Source organism: Rhipicephalus sanguineus, chromosome 3 (assembly GCF_013339695.2).
Source record: "Rhipicephalus sanguineus isolate Rsan-2018 chromosome 3, BIME_Rsan_1.4, whole genome shotgun sequence".
Classification (NCBI taxonomy): domain Eukaryota; kingdom Metazoa; phylum Arthropoda; class Arachnida; order Ixodida; family Ixodidae; genus Rhipicephalus; species Rhipicephalus sanguineus.
The window spans coordinates 736,730-757,737 of NC_051178.1; the positions used below are offsets into that span (position 1 = coordinate 736,730).

Below are 21,008 nucleotides of genomic sequence, written 5' to 3' on the forward strand. Positions count from 1 at the left end.
CACACATGTAGCTTTAGAGGGACGGATTAAGCTTGCTCGGCACAGGCGGCAATATTCAGCATTGGTAACGTCAGATTTGGCTAAGGCATACGACAGTGTAGAGCATGCTACCTTGCTTAACTGTCTAAAAAACTTGAACTTCCCGCAATATATTATTAATTGGCTGTATGAGTTTTTAAAGGATAGAAAATTTTACTGTTCCCAGCATGGCTTATCTTCCCCAAAATATAGTCAGTCCAGAAGAGTCCCTCAAGGTTCCGTTCTTTCTCCTGTTTTATTTAATGTGCTATTAAGTTCAGTTCCTATGAAGACTAACGTTCATCTATATGTATATGCAGATGACATCGCGTTTTTCTCTTCTGCGTGTGATATTCAGCCATTGCATGCTACACTACAATCATATTTAGGAACTTTAGAGTTATGGTTTGAACAGATACGAATGACACTAAACGTCAGTAAATGTTCCGTTATTGTTTTTCCTTTGAATGCTCCAATTAGCATTTCACTTCAGTACCGTCAAGAAATAATTTCCCAAAAAGACTGCGTTAAGTATTTGGGGGTGTTTTATGACAAAAAACTAACTTGGCTACATCACATTGAGCATATTAAATCGAAGGCAACTCGCTATTTTGGAATGATTCGTAAACTTGGTCGTCACCCCACTGGGTTACGCAGGGACAATCTCATTATGATTTACCGTATGTATATTCGCCCGATTCTAGAATTTGGTTGCGTTTTATTCTCTGGGGGGCCAGCATACAAAATTAATCCCCTGGTTCTTCTAGAGCGCGAGGCTCTTCGTAGTTGTCTAGGGGTTCCGAAATTTACAGCGAACAGTGTTCTATATCAAGAAGCCCGAGTACCTACTCTGACTTGCAGATTCCGCATTCTTACAGTCAAAACGTATTTAAAAATTTACGCATCTTCTCTAAGACGTTTACAGTTTGTATTCATTTCTGAATCGAGATCATTTTTTAATGAGCCATGGTCTCGGATACATAAGCCTCAAGTTTTGTTTGTGCAAGATCAGCTATATCCTTTAAAGGTGAATATACGCAACATTGTTTCAAATGATTACTCATTGGCTAAGACAAAAATTGAATTCGATGATATATTCCCATCCAATTCTAAATTTCTTCCCTCTAGATATCTGAGTGGCTTGTTAGAAGACCATTTAGGTCAGTTGGGAATTTTTAACGTAATTGCTACTGATGCATCCATGCGAGAAGAGAAAGCGGGAGTAGGCATTTTCTCAGAGGCTTTATCTTGGTCATTCTCATTGCGACTCCCGGATTATACTCCAATGTTTGAAGCAGAGCTCTTAGCAATTCTTTTAGCCCTTCGAAAGCTTTCAGTAAATGAGTCGTCAGCTGTAATTGTCACTGATTCGAAATCTGTATGTAGTGCTCTCACTTCAGCTTCTCCTTCCGAGTCCTCCTCCTTAAATGTGTTCATGTCTTTAATTCCTAAAAACTTCAGCACAGTGCAGTTGGTATGGGTGCCAGGTCACCGTGGCATATTTTTAAACGAGATGGCGGATGTTCTCGCGCGTTGGTCCCTAGATGGTCCTGCAATGTGCATTGTACCACATACAGACTTTATTACTGCATCCAGATTCCGAAAATACGCATTACATCAGGATTCCATGAAAGTAAGATTACCACAGCAAGAATATGGTCACCTTTCTTTTCCTTGGAACTGTTAAGGCGTTTATTGACGGCGGGATTGACGGCGACGATGCACAACGACAGAGCGCAGACTCGCAGAGTCTCACGAGCACGAGCACGAGGGGCGTGCTCTCCGACAAGAGGCGAAGAGGGCGACCCACTAGAAGGCGCTGGAGAGGACGGCCCATTACAACGTTCCAATTCTTCTCTACAATTACCCCGGGTACGAAAAGGGAGCCGTCTGGCGACCTAGCAGCTGGTCACTACGAGCGGGTCATGGTAGGGCTTGAGGCGCTCCACGTTGACAATGTCGCGCCCTCGACGGCGCATGTCGGAAGATGGGTCGATGGGTTCAATCAGGTAGTTGACCGGGGATGTGCGTTCGACGACACGGTAGGGGCCTTCGTATTTGGGCAGCAGTTTGGAAGAGAGGCCAATTGCAGTGGTAGGGATCGAGAGCCATACGAGTGCTCCGGGTAGGAACGTGGGTGCAGAAGTGTTGGTCTCACCGCGGATGCTTTTCTGCCGCTCTTGGTCCTGCGTAGTAAAGGTCTTCGCAAGCTCGCGACACTCCTCAGCAAGTCTGGCTGTGGCAGAAATAGGCGCACACTCAGATCGATCCGGCTTGTATGGAAGGATTGTGTCGATTGTGTGCGACGGGTGCCTGCCGTACAATAGGAAAAATGGTGAGAAACCAGTGGTGCTTTGAGGGGCGGTATTGTAGGCGTAGGTGACGAAAGGTAGAATGGAATCCCAATTTGTGTGATCGGCGGCGACATACATCGAGAGCATGTCGCCGAGCGTGCGGTTAAAGCGTTCCGTGAGCCCATTCGTCTGCGGGTGGTAAGCAGTAGTTTTGCGGTGAACAACGTTGCACTCTTTGAGGATGGCTTCGACGACTTCCGACAGGAAGACACGGCCTCGATCGCTGAGCAGCTCCTGGGGTGGACCGTGGCGCAGCATGAACCGGCGGAGCAGAAAGGAGGCTACATCGCGCGCTGTAGCCGCTGGGAGGGCGGCAGTTTCGGCGTATCGCGTAAGGTGGTCTACAGCGACGATGGCCCAGCGGTTACCAGCCGAAGTCAGAGGGAGTGGCCCATACAAATCGATGCCAACGCGCCCAAACGGCCGATCAGGGCAAGGTAAAGGTTGCAGACCTACTGGTGACTGGTGCGTTGAAGTTTTGCGGCGCTGACAATCGATGCAGGAGCGAACGAACTTCTGCACGTAGCGGTACATGCCTCGCCAAAAGTACCGTTGGCGAATGCGGTGGTATGTTTTCGATACCCCAGAGTGCGCACACTGCGGATCAGCGTGGAACGATTCGCATATTTCAGAACGCAGACTGCGGGGTATTACTAGTAGCCACTGGCGGCCGTCGGCGTTGTAATTGCGTCGGTGGAGGAGGTCGTCGCGAATGGCGAAATGGTGGGCTTGACGACGCAACGCGCGAGTGGATGGTGTTGCCGAAGGATCAGTCAGCAAGTCTAGCAGTGAAGCGATCCATTGATCCTTGCGCTGTTCGGTAGCGATAGTGTGAACGTCGATGGAAGAAAGGGCATTGTGAGACATTGAGCTGTGGGTGTTGTCGTCAGGCAAGGGGGAGCGCGAGAGTGCGTCGGCGTCAGCATGCTGGCGTCCGTTGCGGTACAGCACGCGGATATCGTAGTCCTGTAGGCGAAGTGCCCAGCGGGCGAGGCGGCCTGATGGATCCTTCAATGATGACAACCAGCAGAGGGCATGGTGGTCGGTGATGACATCAAATGGGCGACCATACAAATAAGGTCGGAACTTCGTAAGGGCCCAGATGATCGCTAGGCATTCCTTTTCGGTGACGGTGTAATTGGTCTCGGCTTTGGTGAGCGTACGACTTGCATACGCCACGACATATTCAGGGAACCCTGGTTTGCGCTGCGCAAGGACAGCGCCAAGGCCAACACCGCTGGCGTCTGTGTGTACCTCTGTAGGGGCCGTAGGGTCGTAGTGGCGTAGTATGGGAGGCGACGTCAACAGACGACGGAGCTTCGCGAAAGCGTCGTCGCACTCTGACGACCATGAACTGAGGGACCCGTTACTTCCGAGGAGCTTCGTCAGCGGCGATATGACGGTCGCGAAGTTTCGAATGAAGCGCCGAAAGTAGGAACACAGTCCTACGAAACTGCGCAGTTCTTTGACGGACGTAGGTTTGGGGAACTCGGTCACGGCCCGAAGCTTGGCTGGATCGGGAAGAATACCGTCCTTGGACACGACGTAACCGAGTATTGTCAGCTGCCGCGCTGCAAATCGGCACTTCTTTAGATTCAGTTGTAGACCGGCGTCGCTCAAACGCGTCAAAACATGCCGCAGGCGTTGAAGATGTGTGGAGAAGTCCGGAGCGAAAACAACGACGTCGTCGAGGTAGCACAAGCATGTGTGCCATTTCAGGTTGCGCAGAACGGTATCCATCATGCGCTCAAAGGTGGCGGGCGCATTACACAGCCCAAACGGCATGACGTTGAATTCGTACAAGCCGTCGGGCGTGACAAAGGCGGTCTTCGGTCGAGCGTCATCAGCCATGGGTACTTGCCAGTACCCTGAGCGCAAATCGAGAGATGAAAAGAATTCTGCTCCTTGCAGGCTGTCAATCGCGTCGTCTATTCGCGGTAGTGGATACACGTCCTTACGAGTGATCTTGTTGAGTCGTCGGTAGTCTACACAGAACCGCACAGAACCGTCCTTCTTCGCAACAAGTACGACAGGAGACGCCCAGGGGCTGTTAGATGGTCGAATAACATCGCGTCGCAGCATGTCGTCGACTTGCTCGTTGATTACACGGCGTTCTGTGGGAGATACGCGATATGGACGTTGCCGCAGTGGCGGCTGGGCGCCAGTGTCGATGCGATGCGTAACGGCGGAAGTGCGGCCGAGAGAAGTTTGAGCGACATCGAAAGATGAGCGAAATTCGTCCAACAGGCCCAGAAGCTGGGAACGCTGGACCGGTGTAAGGTCGTCAGCAATGGAGGAACCAAAGACATCAGCGGGTGATGAACCAGATGTCGAAACAGCGCTGAGCGTACTGGAACTGTGGCAGTGCATTTCATCTGGTTCGTCCATAACTTGTGCGTCTTCGAGGGGTTCCACGCTGCCGAGACATTCCCCTCGGACCAACATAACACTGTACGGAGATGGGTTGATAACAAAAATTGACGTACTGCCCTGAGTGACTTGCACGGTCGCGAAAGGCACCAGCATGCCTTTCCTCGTGCAAACACGGTCAGATGGCGAGAGAAGTGCAACGGTGTCGGAGAGACTGGCGCAGTACACTGACACCGCCGTCGACGAGTTTGCAGGCACCTTGGTGTCGTCTTTGACAAGTACCTTGCCCGCAGCCGATGGACTGTCTGCCGGCGCCAATTCAGAGAATGGTGAGAGCTCTATTTCGGCTGGTGCGCAATGAATGACGGCGTCGTGGCGGGAGAGAAAATCCCACCCTAGGATGACGTCGTGAGAGCAGGCAGGAATTATGATCAATTCGACGGCGTACAGAGCATCCTGAATAATGACGCGAGCTGTGCAGACCGCTGTTGGGTGGATACTTTGGGCACTGGCTGTACGGAGCGAGAGCCCCGAAAGCGGCGTCGTCACTTTTCGCAGTAGTCGGCTAAACTTGGCGTCCATAACGGATACGGCGGCTCCAGTGTCGATAAGGGCGGATGCGCGAACACTGTCCACAAACACGTCAATCACGTTCGAGGGGCTTCGCTGAGGGCTTTCGCAGTTCGATAGCGTCGCAGCCCTTGCCTCGTGGACTGCGACGACTAGTTTTCCTGGTCGCGTGAGCCCGGACGTGGCCGCATCGGCGACAGTGAGCGACGTCGTGGAGACGGTGAACGGCGGGTAGATGGTGCGGGGCGGGACGTCGGTGACATTGGCGGCGCTTGGTCATAATAAGGGCTGCTTGGTGAGCTGGTCAGGGTTGATGCGACCCGAGGCGGCTGCACGCGATTGCAGTAGCGTGCGACGTGACCGGCGCAACCGCACGCAAAGCAAATGGGGCGGTTGTCGGAAGTGCGCCAGCGGTTCGCGGGTCCCATCCATGTCGCAGAACGGGATGGACGAGGCGGCTGCTGAAATGAGTGCATTGTGGGCAGCTGTCGGGGCCTGGGGGCGACGTCGACGTATGTAGGCGGGACAGCCACGTCGAAGGCCTGTGGTCCGACGACGGCTTCGGCGTAACTCCGCGGGCCAGCCACAGGAATCGCTGGGGGCGGCCTGGCTACAGCTTGCGCGTAGCTTAGTGGTGCAGGCACTAGAGGCGGCTGGTGGTATTCGGGAATGACCTCCGCGATTTCTTGCTGAATCGCTCGGCGGAGAGGAGGCAGAAGTGTAGTTGGCGGCTGGTCAACATGCTGCGGTGGAGTGAAAGCCAGTAGAGAGACCTGGCGGGCAATTTCCTCACGCACGAACGACTTGATTTCGGCGAGCAAAGTGGAGTGGTCAGGAATTGCCGACAAGCCTGCGAGATCAGCATCGCGTGATGGCGGTCGACGGGTCATCAAGCGCTGCCGGCGCAGCTCTTCGTAGCTTTGGCACAGGGTAATGACCTCTGCCACTGTGCGAGGGTTTTTGGCCAGCAGCATAGTGAAGGCATCGTCGTCGATGCCTTTCAGAACATTCCTGATTCTGTCAGACTCCGACATGCTCGCGTCGGCTTTCTTGCACAGGTCAAGGATGTCTTCGATGTAGCTCGTGAACGATTCCCCTGCCTGCTGAGCTCGTTCACGTAAGCGCTGTTCGGCTTGAAGCTTACGAACGGCAGGGCGGCCAAACACGTTGACGATGGCGGTCTTGAAATCGGACCACGTGGGGAAATCGGATGCATGGTTGTTGTACCACATGCCTGCCACACCCGCGAGGTAGAAAACCAAGTTGGTCAGCTTGCCTGCTTCGTCCCATTTATTGGGAACACTCACCCGTTCGTAAATCGCGAGCCAGTCCTCCACGTCAGTGCCATCCGCGCCGGTGAAGACAGGAGGGTCGCGGATACGGGGGACACCGGGACAAGCGGCCGGAGCAGGAGGCGGCGTTTGCTGAGCGGCGTCTTGCGGCATGGTAGATGGCACGGTACGGGATCGAAGCTCCAGGGGCATCGAATGGAGACTGAAGTTGCGGTGACGGTACAGCACTCTCCACCACTTTGTTAAGGCGTTTATTGACGGCGGGATTGACGGCGACGATGCACAACGACAGAGCGCAGACTCGCAGAGTCTCACGAGCACGAGCACGAGGGGCGTGCTCTCCGACAAGAGGCGAAGAGGGCGACCCACTAGAAGGCGCTGGAGAGGACGGCCCATTACAACGTTCCAATTCTTCTCTACAGAACAATAAATGGTGTCCCTCTCGTAAATTGGAGGTGTCCCTTACTAAACTTCGATGCCGTATTCCTCCTCTAAATTTTTATTTACACAGGGCTGGTCTGGTTCCGTCCCCTCTTTGCTTTTTATGTCAAGAGCCTGAAAACATTGATCACTTTTTAATACATTGCCATCGTTTCTCCAGTCACAGGAAAAAACATTTCGAATATTTATTCAGAAATTTGAACATTCCTCTAGATTCTGCATATATTCTTTCCCTTGGGGCGTCTTCTCTGGGCCACAGCAACAGGAACGTTTGCATAGCTGTCTGCGAATTTCTTCGAGACACAAGAAGAGTTCCTTATTAAGTTATTTCCTATTGCAATTTGGTATTTTATAATTCTTTTCTCTAATTGATTATTTTTGATATTAAGGTTCTTTTATCATTCTATTGGCACATAACCCAAAGATTCTTATATTATTTTCAATACTCGCTTGTAGTCCGATTAATCCAATTACTTTTGTCTAAATTCTAAATTTCCATGTAATGTTTACCGCCGGTTTCATGGCCAATCCCCCTTTGTGGGTAAGAGCCAGTAGAAGAGGTTCAAGCAAGCAAGCAAGCAAGCATCCCCAACGCTCGGCTCGCTCGCCTCGTGTTTTGGATGGATCGCCGCTGTGCCTCTTGACGGTTCTTCTCGCTGCCTTGCCGCTGACAACCATTACGTCCTTGAACGACCAATAAACCTCTTCACACATGAAACGCTAGATATAGCCGGGAAACTGTGCCTTTTAGTCTAACCTTCTGGCTATACCTAGTACTTTACTTGAGATCTGTTTAAGGGTGCATGAGCGATTTGCACACAAAACCTGATATTGGGAAGGTCACTAAACATCACCGTTGCTAATAAAGATTTAGGGAGCGGTTATCGCGTTTATTAGACGTTTGCCGAATCAGACGCCTACGTAATTTGAATAAGCCATTAGATCCCTTGAATAGTAGCGTCTTCACCCTAGTGCTCGATAAAAGCTTCAAAAGCCAGGAATGTACAGTTGACGAACTTAATCCGAAAGGGATAATTGGAACACTACAATGTCAAACGAAAGAATGTTATGCAGCCCGTTTGAAGAGAATGACCTAATCACTTAAGCAAGCCGTTGATGTGATGATGATGACTACGAAGACGTCGATGATGGTATCCTTCTCATAGGTATGGCAGATGCGTTAGAAATTGTTCAAATGAAATTTTAGAGAATATTGGGAATAGTAACTATGATTAAACAGAAAGAAAGACAAGAAAACAAACTACAAAGTACAGTAATTATTTACTGGTACGTTCAAACCAGAAACCTACATGGTTATCTAGTAGAGATATTATAATAATGGCAATAAAGTGTAACGCATCGTTTTTTATTATGTATCCATTAACGCTATAAGAATAATTACACAAGTAGGAACTTTAGTCTCTGTATATCTTCTTTCCGTCGTATTCGATGTGTTATACCTCCATTTTACATGACTGACTGCTAAGCAACGCGTTCGCCTTGTATTCAAATGTAACGATATTTTACACATTTTACTTGACTGTATCAGTTTCACTTTTCTAGTCAATTATTTTATGGCTCAGCTCTTAGGCGCCTCTTCCTGCGCTGAGCGGCGTCGCCGTCGTCGTAACCGGCAGAGCGAACGAGGACGAAAAGAGCGAAAGCGGAGCGCAGCGGAAGATGAAAGACGGCGTTAGCCAGGAGAGCGCGAGCAGAAGGGAACGACAGTGGCGAGACGAGTTTCCGCGCTGGCCACCTACGGCGCCGCAGTAGTGCGCGCCGTCGTGCGTCGGCTGTTGTGGAACGCGCCCACGCGCTCCTTGCGCTGCCTTCCGCTTAGCAAGGCAGTCGCGCTATGCTCCGCCTGCTGTGGTTGGTGTGAAATCGGCTGCACAATATTGACCGCGCCAGTCACGCTACTCACGGCGTTCTCTTTAAACCGTGTATCTATTTTCCAATATAGCACCAAATCAGAAATTTCAGGAAAAATGTCAGTCGATAAACTTGGGAAGCCACTGCAGACTTCCCGAGCCAATATGAAATATTCCACACACAAGACAATGTGACCTGCAATTTTATTGAATCGTGCTATCTGTATCCCACCGTGTGAGTTGCAACTGTTTCCTTCATACGACATTTCCCGTTTGTAAAAAAAAAAAAACGAAAGATTCAATGTGTATCAACATGCCGGTACGTTTCACGCTTTTGCATACGGCCCCGAAAGAGCTACAAAAAATGTGTCGCTTCACGGTGTATGATATAATCGATGAACACTACGACTTTCATCAAATAAGAATCGCAGTACCCTCCATGTGAACGCGAAGGTTGCACACGTTTCATAACATGTTGTTTTATAGTGTGTTCATGAAGTCGCCGAACCAATATTTATTGGTATGTAACCACCAGTCTGGGTTCACTGTCATTACGGCACAGACAAAACACCATCGACGGCAGTCATATGTCTGCGGCCGGCAGATTCAACAGCGGGGTCGTCAACGGTACCACGTATTTCTTTGTTGTAGACTGCAAAATAAAAAAGCAAGATCAGTTCGCATCGAAAAGTTCTTACAAGTCTCGATTTATTTATTTATTTATTTATTTATTTATTTATTTATTTATTTATTTATTTATTTATTTATTCTATTATTATTTTACTCTGGGTACGCAATACCGCGTTCGCCGCAAAAAATAATTATGCTTTATGGAGTACTGCAGCCGTGAACAGTTGTACAGCGGTTCTTCTATAAACGTGGGGGAATTAGGCCTGACCAGCAATAAGAAGACAATGCCTAAATATGTCAAACAGTTGTGCAACCTACTGCGCTCTTCTTCGTATTTCCACGTCGTCATTTTCATGTTTGTTAAGGGGCCTAAATGCAGGCTCTGCTTTAAGGCCTTGCCTTAGTGAAAGCGAATCTGTTAACCAGAGACACCTAATACATTTGTCGAAGTTCTCATGGTGTATGGTCTGCGGAAATGTTTCATATTACAATTTAATGCACGCTCTTGTGTTTGCAATAGGACGGAATACAGGTGAAGATTTATATCTTTGCATTTCTTGCACCTTTTTCTCGTATCTTTCCCAAATCGAAGTGAAACTTTCGCGCTGCCATATCACTAGTATATTTTTTCTTTCTTTAATTTTCTGACTTATTTCGTACCGCGCATTTTATTGCGATAGCAACTATATGGACAGTCTCGGCTGGATTTTGCCGTCGCCGTCATCCACCGTATATATATATATATATATATATATATATATATATATATATATAAGCCCCAAAGAAAAATAATTCAGAAAAATGCTTCCGAAGCGCGGAATCGAACCAGGGACCTCTTGCTCCGCAGCGAGTGGCGCTATACACTACGCCACGAAACGCAGATCCTCCACCTTGCTAACGGCGAGCTTTATATACACACCCTTTACCGCTGGACGGACTCGAGAGACGCTAGGCGCTCATGAGCGTTTCTTCATTACCAGCGAGATGGCGCTAGGAGCGCGACGGGCGGATTTAAAAGTCGTTGGCGAGCTCGCTCGCTTCTTCTTATATTTTCGCAGGGAGAACCTTGCCCTTCCGCTGTCTGCTCGCGCGGTTTTCTCGTGGTGAGGGGAAGAGGAATGTTTCAAGCTTTCACCGTGATGTCCGCGCTCATGTTACGGAGCGTACGAAAGTCACTCGAGCTCAAGGGACGCCGCTAAACGAACAAACAGAAGATGAGCGCGAACTATCAAGTGTCACAGCTCGACACTTGAAGCACGCTAGTTTTTTTCGCTGCTTCGGCCGCCTTTCCAACAGAAGCGCTGTTCAAACTGAGAGTATCCATTGGCGAGCCTCATTTCGTATAGCATTAATCTCTTGCTATCGCATTCATTGCTTCGCCCTTGCGGCGAAACTGTGACTTTTTTTTCTTTATTGTGAAAACTTAATCAATTGTATGTCGTTTTCAGGAATTGCACGAATTCGTGTACGCTCGCACTTCGTTGTGTTCTTTTTGCAGGAATGCGGGATCACTCCAGCTGCGTTCAAGTAGCACGTTAAGCTGCGTTTAAATCGCGCGGCGGTTAAATCGCACGTTCTTTGCCGCCTTCCAACATGCAGCTCCTTTTCTTTGTGTACGAGTGCGCCAGTAACGGACACAACGTATACATTCGTCGTAATGTATATAAACTGAAACGGAAAATAATGCCCTGCCAATCCTTTTAGCCCGAGGCACCGAAGCTCTTCAATTTGGAGGGACTCAAGCGTACTTGCGAAAACCTAAACACGTGAAGCTTTGTGGCGTTCCCTTTCCATCCCACTTTATAAGGCATCCACCTATTCGCGAGGGTACGCACTCGTCCCCCATAACTTTTTTTAAAGAATCTCGCCAACTGTCGAAACACGTCCGAAATAGTAGACACACGTCGAAGGTTACTGCTCTCGCGACGTTCGGTGGCCAAGCAGGCGAAAGAAAACTGAAGCCCCGGTAAAGGATCTACGTTCTTTATTAAAACAACTTTGGTGTTCCTAACATAGATTTTCATTAGTGAGCATATCCCGGTACTGTTGCTGCATTGCGTATTTCCTTTCCGGAGAGCAGAGCCGAAAACAAGGGAGGTTATCGGGAAGTTCCTCACTTTCTAAGCGAAGTGTCTTTTTTTTTTTTTTTTTGCTACGCGAAAGGTTTAATAAATTTCGGTGCACACCTCCGCAAATAATTCACCGCATTAAGGAAACACTTCAGTCTTACGTATCGAAACTTGCAGAAACTGAACACTAATTACAGCCAAGCTTTGTTGTTGGAGCAGGTGTTAAGAATTTCAGTTGCCTGTAACTAAACACAATACTTCACGCCGTTTCTAGTCTGCTAGAATATTGCAAACGAAGGTCGCTTCAGAGCGCTGGTCGAGACGGAAGATGCGGTGCGTCCGCATTGGCACCGGAGCACCCAACATGGCAGCATCGCAGCGAGCCTAGTTTGTTCAATTTATTCTCTTTTTTTTTCGATCATTGACCGATTCTAAAAACATTTTCGAGAAGCATTGCGAGGAGCCGTTAAGTTTCAACGCAATATAAGTTACAGCGTTACGTTACCTCGATACAGAAGGAAGGGGTACTCACACAAGCAGACTGTAGAACCGACGCTCTCTGTGCAGAACTGGGGGGGTGTGGATTCAGAAATTGATGCATACCAATCTGACCTGACCGAGCAGCCGCTTTGGTTCATGCTGGAAGAAAAGTGAGAAAGCAATTACTTGCGTCTTACTGCAAGAACAGAAGTCTTAATAAATGCATGCCTAATTGCAATTTTCTCTCGGAAAACTTTGTTTTCCCATCCTATTGTTTTGAACTTTTAAGGACCAGTGGGCGTGGGCTAAGCTCAGCAATATCTTAAACATAAAAAATGAAAAAGCTTTGAGCACGTTTAAGGTGTACCCTTAAGAGTGAAACGCCATATCGTTATCGGACCCCGTTCTCATCCCCTTCTCATTCGCATGTCATACTCCGCTTCTTGATGCATATCTCAACCGGACATGAGGGATGCATAGTCTGTGCGCGTGACATTAACCATTGTAAACTTCCTTATGGCGCCTTTTTCAAGCACATCTGCGAGATACTCAAGAAACCATAATCCATCATACTGAGTATCGAAGTATCTACTGCCTTTTTGTATGGCGATATGCGGACATACGTAGCCGCACAATTAGCTGCACAGTTTGCTGCACAGTTTTTAGTGGGTGGCCAGCTTTAAACAACCCACTCATTGCGTTTCTACGCTACTGTCATGCCGTATTGTCTTGTGGTAGATGTGACTTCTCGCTCGAACGCCTATATAGGCTCTTTTTCTGAACTTCTTCCTAGCACTGGCGCGGCTATGTGGTAGAATACTTGACTATTACTAGCACTGGCGCGGCTATGTGGTAGAATACTATGACTCCATCTCGAACCCAGACGTTTATTCTTTACATCGATCACCACCTTTCGCTCACGTAAAACGACGCCGACGCCGACGACATCGTATTTTATGGGAAATGGGGTCATCAGTTCTAACGCATTAAAAAATGAAGCTTTGTACTAAAATCAGAAGGGCAACGCACTGACTACAACAGCGAGCATCACCGTTGGGCTTCATAACTTAGAATAGTGTTGTAGAACGTGCGCAGGTACGTGGGGATGACTACAGCACTCAGAGGAACTCCCAGGGTTCGGAGCGAACAGCGCACTGAGAGCTTCCAGAAGTCTCCCAGCGGTGGCATGGTGACCACCACTAGTTTCAGGCGTCGCGACTAATTGATGCACAAGTTGCAACCGACGTGAGCCTTTGGTTTTAGTGAGTGATATAGTATTAGATTCCATTGGCTCACTGTATTAGATTCCATCACCTTAAGTGTGAATGTCAGTGTTATCAAGCGAAGCTTCTTACGCGTTACTGATTTCGGCTGTGGTGGCGGTGGCGGCGGTGGCGGCGGTGGCGGCATCGTGCGCGAAAAAGCCGGCGCAGGCAAGTCTCCAGAAATGCGGACCATGATGGTGTACCTGTGACACGCGTATTTAATATGCGCCGTTTTCCCATAACAGATGCTCTCTCGATCGTGGCCTTGTCGGCGATCAGCCGCTTTTCATATGGTCTTTTACCGAGGTCACTTGTAATTTTACGTTGGAGCATTTCATTGTTGCCCGGATATAAACTCATGACCTGGGTCGTTGCCTGTAGGAACTGCAGCGCTACTCACTAACAGAGAGGTAGTAAGCACTTGTCACAGCAGTTACTACCTGCGCCGTAACTGCCTGGTTAGTAACTGTACAATCATGGTACTTACTACATACAGTTCCTACCTCAAGGGAAGTAGTGAAAGAAAGTTAGCAACTCTACTACCCTGGAAAGATAAAAAATTGCTGGCAGCTTGCACTAGGTCGCGCAAAGCTCGGCGCAGCGAAAGCACGGACCCGTCGCCGCTCGTACTTCCCCGTCGACCGACAAGGATTTTTCGCTTTTTCTTTCGTTATAGATTCCTTTCCCTCTCTCTCTTTGTTTCTTTCACTCTCTCTCTCTCTGTACTCAGGTGCGAGTGTAATTACGTAGAATAACGCTATTATTCCATCATAATCAAGAAAGTTATAGTCTGGCTAAATTATTCATAACACTGCCACAATTACAGCATAATATACCGCAGCGTAACGCTTACTCGTCACGTACGCATGTAATAACCTCTCCTAACTGACATACTAAGCAGTAATAGCACTACTTATAACCTGTAAAGAAAAACATGTTATCGAAAGTTAGTGAATGTCTCAAGGCGATTGTAAATGCTGCAGTTACTACCATTTTGCAACCTTTTTAATAAAAGCATAGCGCTGACGGTGTGTCCGTCGCGCTTTGTATATATTTCTTGGACCAAAACGTAGCATACGGTGACTATGTGTTCTGTGAAGGTCCTCTAAACCTACGAGTGCGAGACGCGCATGCACCGTCGACGTACAACTTTGTCGTAAGTCCAGGCAACTATACTGTTTCGGGACGACGGCGTCACGTCCGCGGTTCGAAAACGAAGGTTCTGTCGTTTCAGGCAATGGGATTACAGAGAAATTTTCGTCGATTCATGATATAAATATCTGGATTGAGCAAAGGTGCGGACGAGTTTGAGTGACATCACAAAAAATGATTGAGAATAAGTTTGTCAATTTTAGACAGTTTTGCCCACTTTGAGTACTCGACATCAGCATGAGCGTTAGTGAAACGGAAAAAGAAAGTATTTAAACAAGAAATATCAAGAAATTGCCTACCTCTCACCTATGTCGACCCAGAGAGAATATTGCGGCCTTGGAACCATGTACATTATGAAGTAATTCTGTACAATGTCCCTGTATTCTTCTCTCTGCAGACCGCTTGGGAGAAGATCCATGCCCAGTTTGGCGCATGCCTTTATGGATTCCGGAAAGTCCATTTCAACACTGCTCACGCAGACTGGACGCAGTGCCCACAGCGACGTGCTCGCGTCTTCTGCTCAGCCGAAGATTGAAGGACAAAATGAATATTCTACGATTACCACAGACATCGCGTATATTCCAAAATGTTATTAATTGTTAATATTATCTGGCAGGTTGTCTACTTGCCGCAGTCAAAGCCATGAGTGAGACGTGGCTTGCTTTTCTTGCCTAGAAGCAGAACCAAAATATTTTTGTTTCAGGCTGCAAGCAGTTGCGTGTACATTCAGGCTTAGTTGTTTACAGAGAAAGTCTCTGCGTCTCTTCACGTTAAGGTTCCTCAACAATTGAAGGAGGTGTGCAATAAAATCATTAGCATACGTAAGCTATTCAGAAAGGCAAGAATAGAACATCGAAGAACAACAAGCTTTTTGAGAGAGTTGAAAGTTTAAAGTTTTCTGTAGACCTATCCGGTTTATCTCTACTCTCTGCAAGACTGCTCGAGCGCACGCATGCACACACGCACATACACTCCTCGCACTGAATACAGCGCATGCAGTTCGAGGTGCTCGGAGGTTTGTCAAAGAACCTCTCAATTACTTTGTTCGCTTAAGGCAAAAACCCCTTACTTATGCTTATTGAAATGCCTTAGCTCAAAGCAAATGTATCCTCACTGGTTCAAATGGGCAGTGAACAATACAAAGCTCGCTGCATTCTCGTAACGAACACGTGGGCTTAAAGCTTCGCACGAGTTAGCTATATGACGCCAGGTATATTACAACAATGTGTGCTCCGAATTTGTCTCCCAGGCTTGTCCATTCTCCTTAGGAGACCATTAAGGCGTCTTATTTATAATACTCGGTGTAAGCACATGAATTTCATCATAACCAGAGGTACAATAAGTCAAAATTAATTGCGCGCAAGTGTATATTCCAAGGCTGAACAGTATTCCCTGACTATAGCCGAAAAGATATTCAATTCTCTTTCCACGCTATTCGATTCCTATTAGATTCGGCTTACAGAAGTGCTATTTCCACTGCTCTGAGACATCGCAAACCCACGGTCACCATTCCGTACCCACGACGTGAATGATTGCTCCGATAGGTAGAAAAGGAGCAATTGCTACGTTTCTCGCAAAGGCCTAAATTGCTCCCAGCTTACAACAGAGCACGAAAAGTACGGTGCTACCTTTTCGCGTCACGTCGGCTTTATAAAGCCACGAATAACACAAAATGTTTCTTGTGATTGCGCGATATGCAGGAACTCTTGTGACTACACTAACGTGGGAACTTTCAACAACTTGCTCAATAATGTGTAACTAAGAATATAATACAATAATAATGAGCACTAACAGACAATTATGCCAAGGAAAGTATAGGGGATCTTTTTAGTAGTAAATGTAAGGTAAATGTGAAGAAAGAAAAGTGGACGAAGAGATAGCTTGCCGCGGGCAGGGACCGAACCTGCGAACTTCGAATAACGCGTCCGATGTTCTACCAACTGAGCTACCGCGGCGGCCATCCCCCCGTCCACTTTTATAGGGTATATATGTACATTTAAAGGTGGGAGCGTCAGTCAGCGCCGCCAGTAGCCATGACGGCGAGTGTGGAACACTCTTTTTCTGCCTGTTGGCGTCACGTAGCACGTGAACCGATTACGAGCTGGCAGCTGACCAATAATCCCTCGCATACTACCTGAAAGAATATAATAGTTGTGAGTTTTAAGCCCCAAAACCACGATATGATTATAAGGGGCGCCGTTGGGGAGGGCTCCAAAATTTCAAGCACCTGGGGTTCTTTAACATCCACCTCAATTAAGTACAGGGGCCTCTACCTTTTCGCCTCCATGGAAATGCGACCTCCGCGGACGGGATTCGATACCGCGACCTTCGGGTAAGCAGTCGAGCACCATAACTACTACGCCACCACGACGTTTATTGTGTAACTAAATAAAACAGAACTTGCATCTGACAAAGTGGTATCTCTGCTGGAGCAGCAAAAAAATAAAAAAGAATAACCTGGAGATACCAGCGATGATTACTGTCTATTTAAGTGTAACAGGCGAATGCTCCTAGGAATCAGTCCGCGCAAATTGTAGGTACACGCTATTCGGCGTAAATATGTTATGTTGGAATATTTACCGTTTAATGCCCAATTCTGTAGAGAACAGATGTACACCAACGCAACCCTATAGATGAGCACACCTGTTAGCTCATTTCTCACAGGTCTCTTGGGACGAGAGAAGCGCCGTGAAAGGCGACCGACAGCCATTCCTTAACTTCCGAATGTTTGTTTCCCGTAGTTCTATCATTTGGTAGGCTTACTCCTCATTATTGTGAAGCCGTGCCACAACGCGTTGTGACCGGCTGGTTGCATATACGCACGACTCCCAAGAATAAAATCCCTTCTGAAATCGCCAAGGAAGACCATGTCTTCAAAAGGCTCTATACCTTTTAATATTAATCGATACAGTAGTCCTTGTTGGTATCCTTAATAAGGATGGTTGTTGGTCGAACGGGTCTCTCTCTCTCTTTTTTTCTTAAGCGAGTGTAATGGCTTAGGGTGTAAAGTTCGGTAACGAATCGAAGATGTCGCTCAGGGGTGACATCTTCGATTCGACATCTTCGATAAAACTGGCTGTGTGTACATGAGAGGGTTCACCGCTGAACTCACTGCGTCTACTTACAGATGTAGGGGAACTGTGTAGAACATCCGAGTCCGTACAACCGGACAAACTCTTGACCTGTAGAAACGTATGCGATACACCTGAAACAAAACAACAAAGGGGTTGTTGAAGAGTCAGAAACGCTTCAGCGCTAAGCACACACAGAGAAAACGTTAATTGCGCCAATCGAGTAGCCAAACAGTCAACCAGCCTGCATGCCTGCCTGCCCGTTCGTTCGGCCAAAATCGACACTCGCCCAAAGCCGAAGCGCAACAATGCTAACGTGGTGAAGATCGCTTGCTGCGGGAATCAAGCTATAAGCTTCACCTCATCTCGACAAGTCGGGACTGCGTGTTTTCACGCACTCAGCCCGCATAAACACTGCTCACGGGATGCCAGTAGCCTTCCTGGCTCGCTTTTACCCATTACGGCCGTCACGCAATTTACGGTTACCTTAAGACGCATATAGGTCACGTGTGCACTAGCCTATAGCATGGCCATTGTGCACTTTATCACAACATTGCGCGCGTTCACCTCTTTACCGCACCCTCTTCTAATCCGTCCGTAATCACACGACATCCTGTAAATAGGACACGTGTGTAAAGACAGCGCGTGTATAAAACCAGCATCATTCAATCGTATACGGCATATTTCCGGCCACTTAATGAATTCGACGCTAGGAGGACGAGCCGTTCTTGTAGCGCTGGGATTTTGTACATACGTTGCCGCGAAATCGCAAGGAATTTTCTTAATAAATAGTAAGCACAGTAAAATGATAAGCAAGTAAATAGTAAGCAGACTGACAACACCAATACGCGGGCATTCTTCTTAATGTAAACAAACACAATTGAATGCACATGAAGGCTAGGATAAGAAAGATCCCAGGAAGAAGGCTATCGGCTGAACTGCGTCAAGCTCTCCTGCTTTCCCTCTTTCGGCAGTTGTGCCGCATTTGCGATAGTTTCTTGAAAATACTAAGTCCGGTACGTGCTTCCTTAATCAGACATCATCTATTTTATTCCCACGCCTTATACTCCTAAATAATTTCAAGAGCGTGTACACTAAACCCGCGCATAAATAAAGTGTTGATAAATGTGCGTTACACAGTCCTGCACACAAGCCTTTGTGCACTAGACCTGTGAAGAGCACAGGGTCTAATTTTTTGTTGAGACCGCCGCGTTCTCACTTTGTGCTTGCTCGTTAATTAATCTGAGTACAGTTCAAAGTTGTACAGCAGTCGTCTTGTATATTACATCACAAACACGTTCAATCCCCAACGTGCTATATATGCATGCATGCTTCCTCCTGAACACACAAAAAAAACTTGGGATACGCTTAGGCTTTCACAGTGCAACAAAATGCGCTATCAGGCCCCGTTTGCATCGACTTTTCATTCGCTTGCCACGCTCCGCCTTTGCGTGGACACAGCAACCGGGCTGTGGGGGAACGAACGTCTGTGTGAATGACATTGCCCATTGCAAACTATCCTATCGGGCGCCTACTGCAATTACGGTTGCGAAGCGCCCACTATGTGTACAGTACCGACGGATTCAAACGCGACATCACATTTTTTGTATAACGACTGTTGTGCGCAATTGCTCGACATAACCACGTCATGTCGCGACGAATCTCGTCTCATTATATAACGTTGGCTGTGATTAACGCGTTCCAGTAGAAATTACGCCGATATGACCCGAACTGAAGACGGTGGAAACGAAAGTATGTGCGTTAACCAGTCCTAAATTGTGTCGTTTCAATCCGTGAGTACTGTACACGAATCTAAAACAATACGCGGACCTGTATGCGTAGCTGCACATTTTGTTCTGGCTGCTGGTATGATGATGATAACGAATGATAGTTAAGCCCTTCCTTATGGGCTGGTAGCTTTCATCCGCCTACTTTTTACTGCAGTTCACATGGTTTGACGCATGCTGCTATTCTACGCGTCTGCCACGCAATATTGCATCTCTTAACAAACCAGACGAATGACGACTCAATTGGGTCTTTTCCCGAAGTAGTTTCGAGCGCTCTCGTGGCTCCGTGGTAGAATAGTTCACTGCCACGCAGAATACCTGGCTTCGATTCCGGCTGGAACCCTGCGTTTTTGTGCTTTGCGTCCATCGGGACTTTTCAACTCACGGACAACGGCAATTTTTCCGACACCAACGCGGTTTCTGAGACACGGTATCTTTAACGCTATCGTGGTAATATACAGGTGGTCTTCGGGAGACGCGGCATAAAGTGAGGGCCACGTGTCAATAAAGGACGGCCACATTACCCTTCCCTCAGAGCACGCGATCAACACAAAAGTTTTCAAGTATACGCTGAGTTTCAATCGAAGAGACTGAAGTGTACTGCTTACCCATCGCTCGTATTTCCTGCCCCCCAAACGGCGGCCCCGTAATTTTTTGCCGTTGAGTAGTTTCTTCTGGCGAGGCTCAGTGTGCGAAGCGTCTTTCCGCTCAATAACGAAAGTGTGTACTTTGGGCAGAATTCCGATCCGGTCGCCTTATCGAACGTGCGGGTGCCCGAAACGCAGTACATCGAGTCGCGGGTACCTAGAGGTGGAAAGAAAAGTAGAAATTAAGTAAATTTTCGTACAAATTAAGAGGTAAATAGATAGCTGCGATAGTGTGCTGTTGCTAAAAACGTTTTTGATAGAGACAATAAAGTCTATTACGTGTTTGTGTTTCCGTGTCCATATCAAGACGCAGATACCACCTCATTTTTTTCCCACTGCATCTGCTCCCGCAAGAACCACTTCAATCATTTCCTTTCTGTTTTATTGCGATAGCGATTATATGGGCACTGAAGGCACGTTTTAGATGCGGAGCAGCTTAAGGTCGAGCCTGTTTCCTCCCGTCGCCGTCCACGCCCATACTGCGCATGCGCAACAGCTGGTCCAAGCTTCCGGAGGAGACCGCTAGAGTCGCCGCGCCAGCTCTGCTAGATGAAAATGACCCGCGCACGCTCCGCTCATTCTCCTCCCGGCAACGCCACTGTCAACGCCACAAGCCGCTGCCGCGAAACGGCAGTGGCTTCAAGCCGACCCGAACTTCGAGGTAGAGAAGCGGAAGCGCGCCGTAAACGCCGCCTGCAGCAATCCACGGAAGCAAGGAGGGCTCGCGCAGCCAAAGAGCAACGTCAACGCCGTCAAGCAAACATCAAAGCGGCGCGGAAACGCGAGTAGGCGGCGAAGGCAGCGAAAGGCTTGAAGCAACTGCTGCAACCCGGCATGGAAGACTTTAACGGCAGCTCTTTGCGGAAATTTAAGTCGACCGATGAGCTGCTTCGCATGCTACTCATGGTTCTCTTGACAGGGAGATGTGTGTAACTTTTTGCAGTCACCGTTGCCGTCATGTTCTGTATAAAGTTCAAATCGAGAACGTCGT

General features: G+C 47.9%; 1 protein-coding gene across 1 annotated transcript in view; it reads left to right on the forward strand.

Annotated features, from left to right (window-relative positions):
- The window catches only part of LOC119388406 (arylsulfatase B-like), a 78,901-nt gene that overhangs the window by 16,416 nt on the left and 41,477 nt on the right, over positions 1 to 21,008 (forward strand).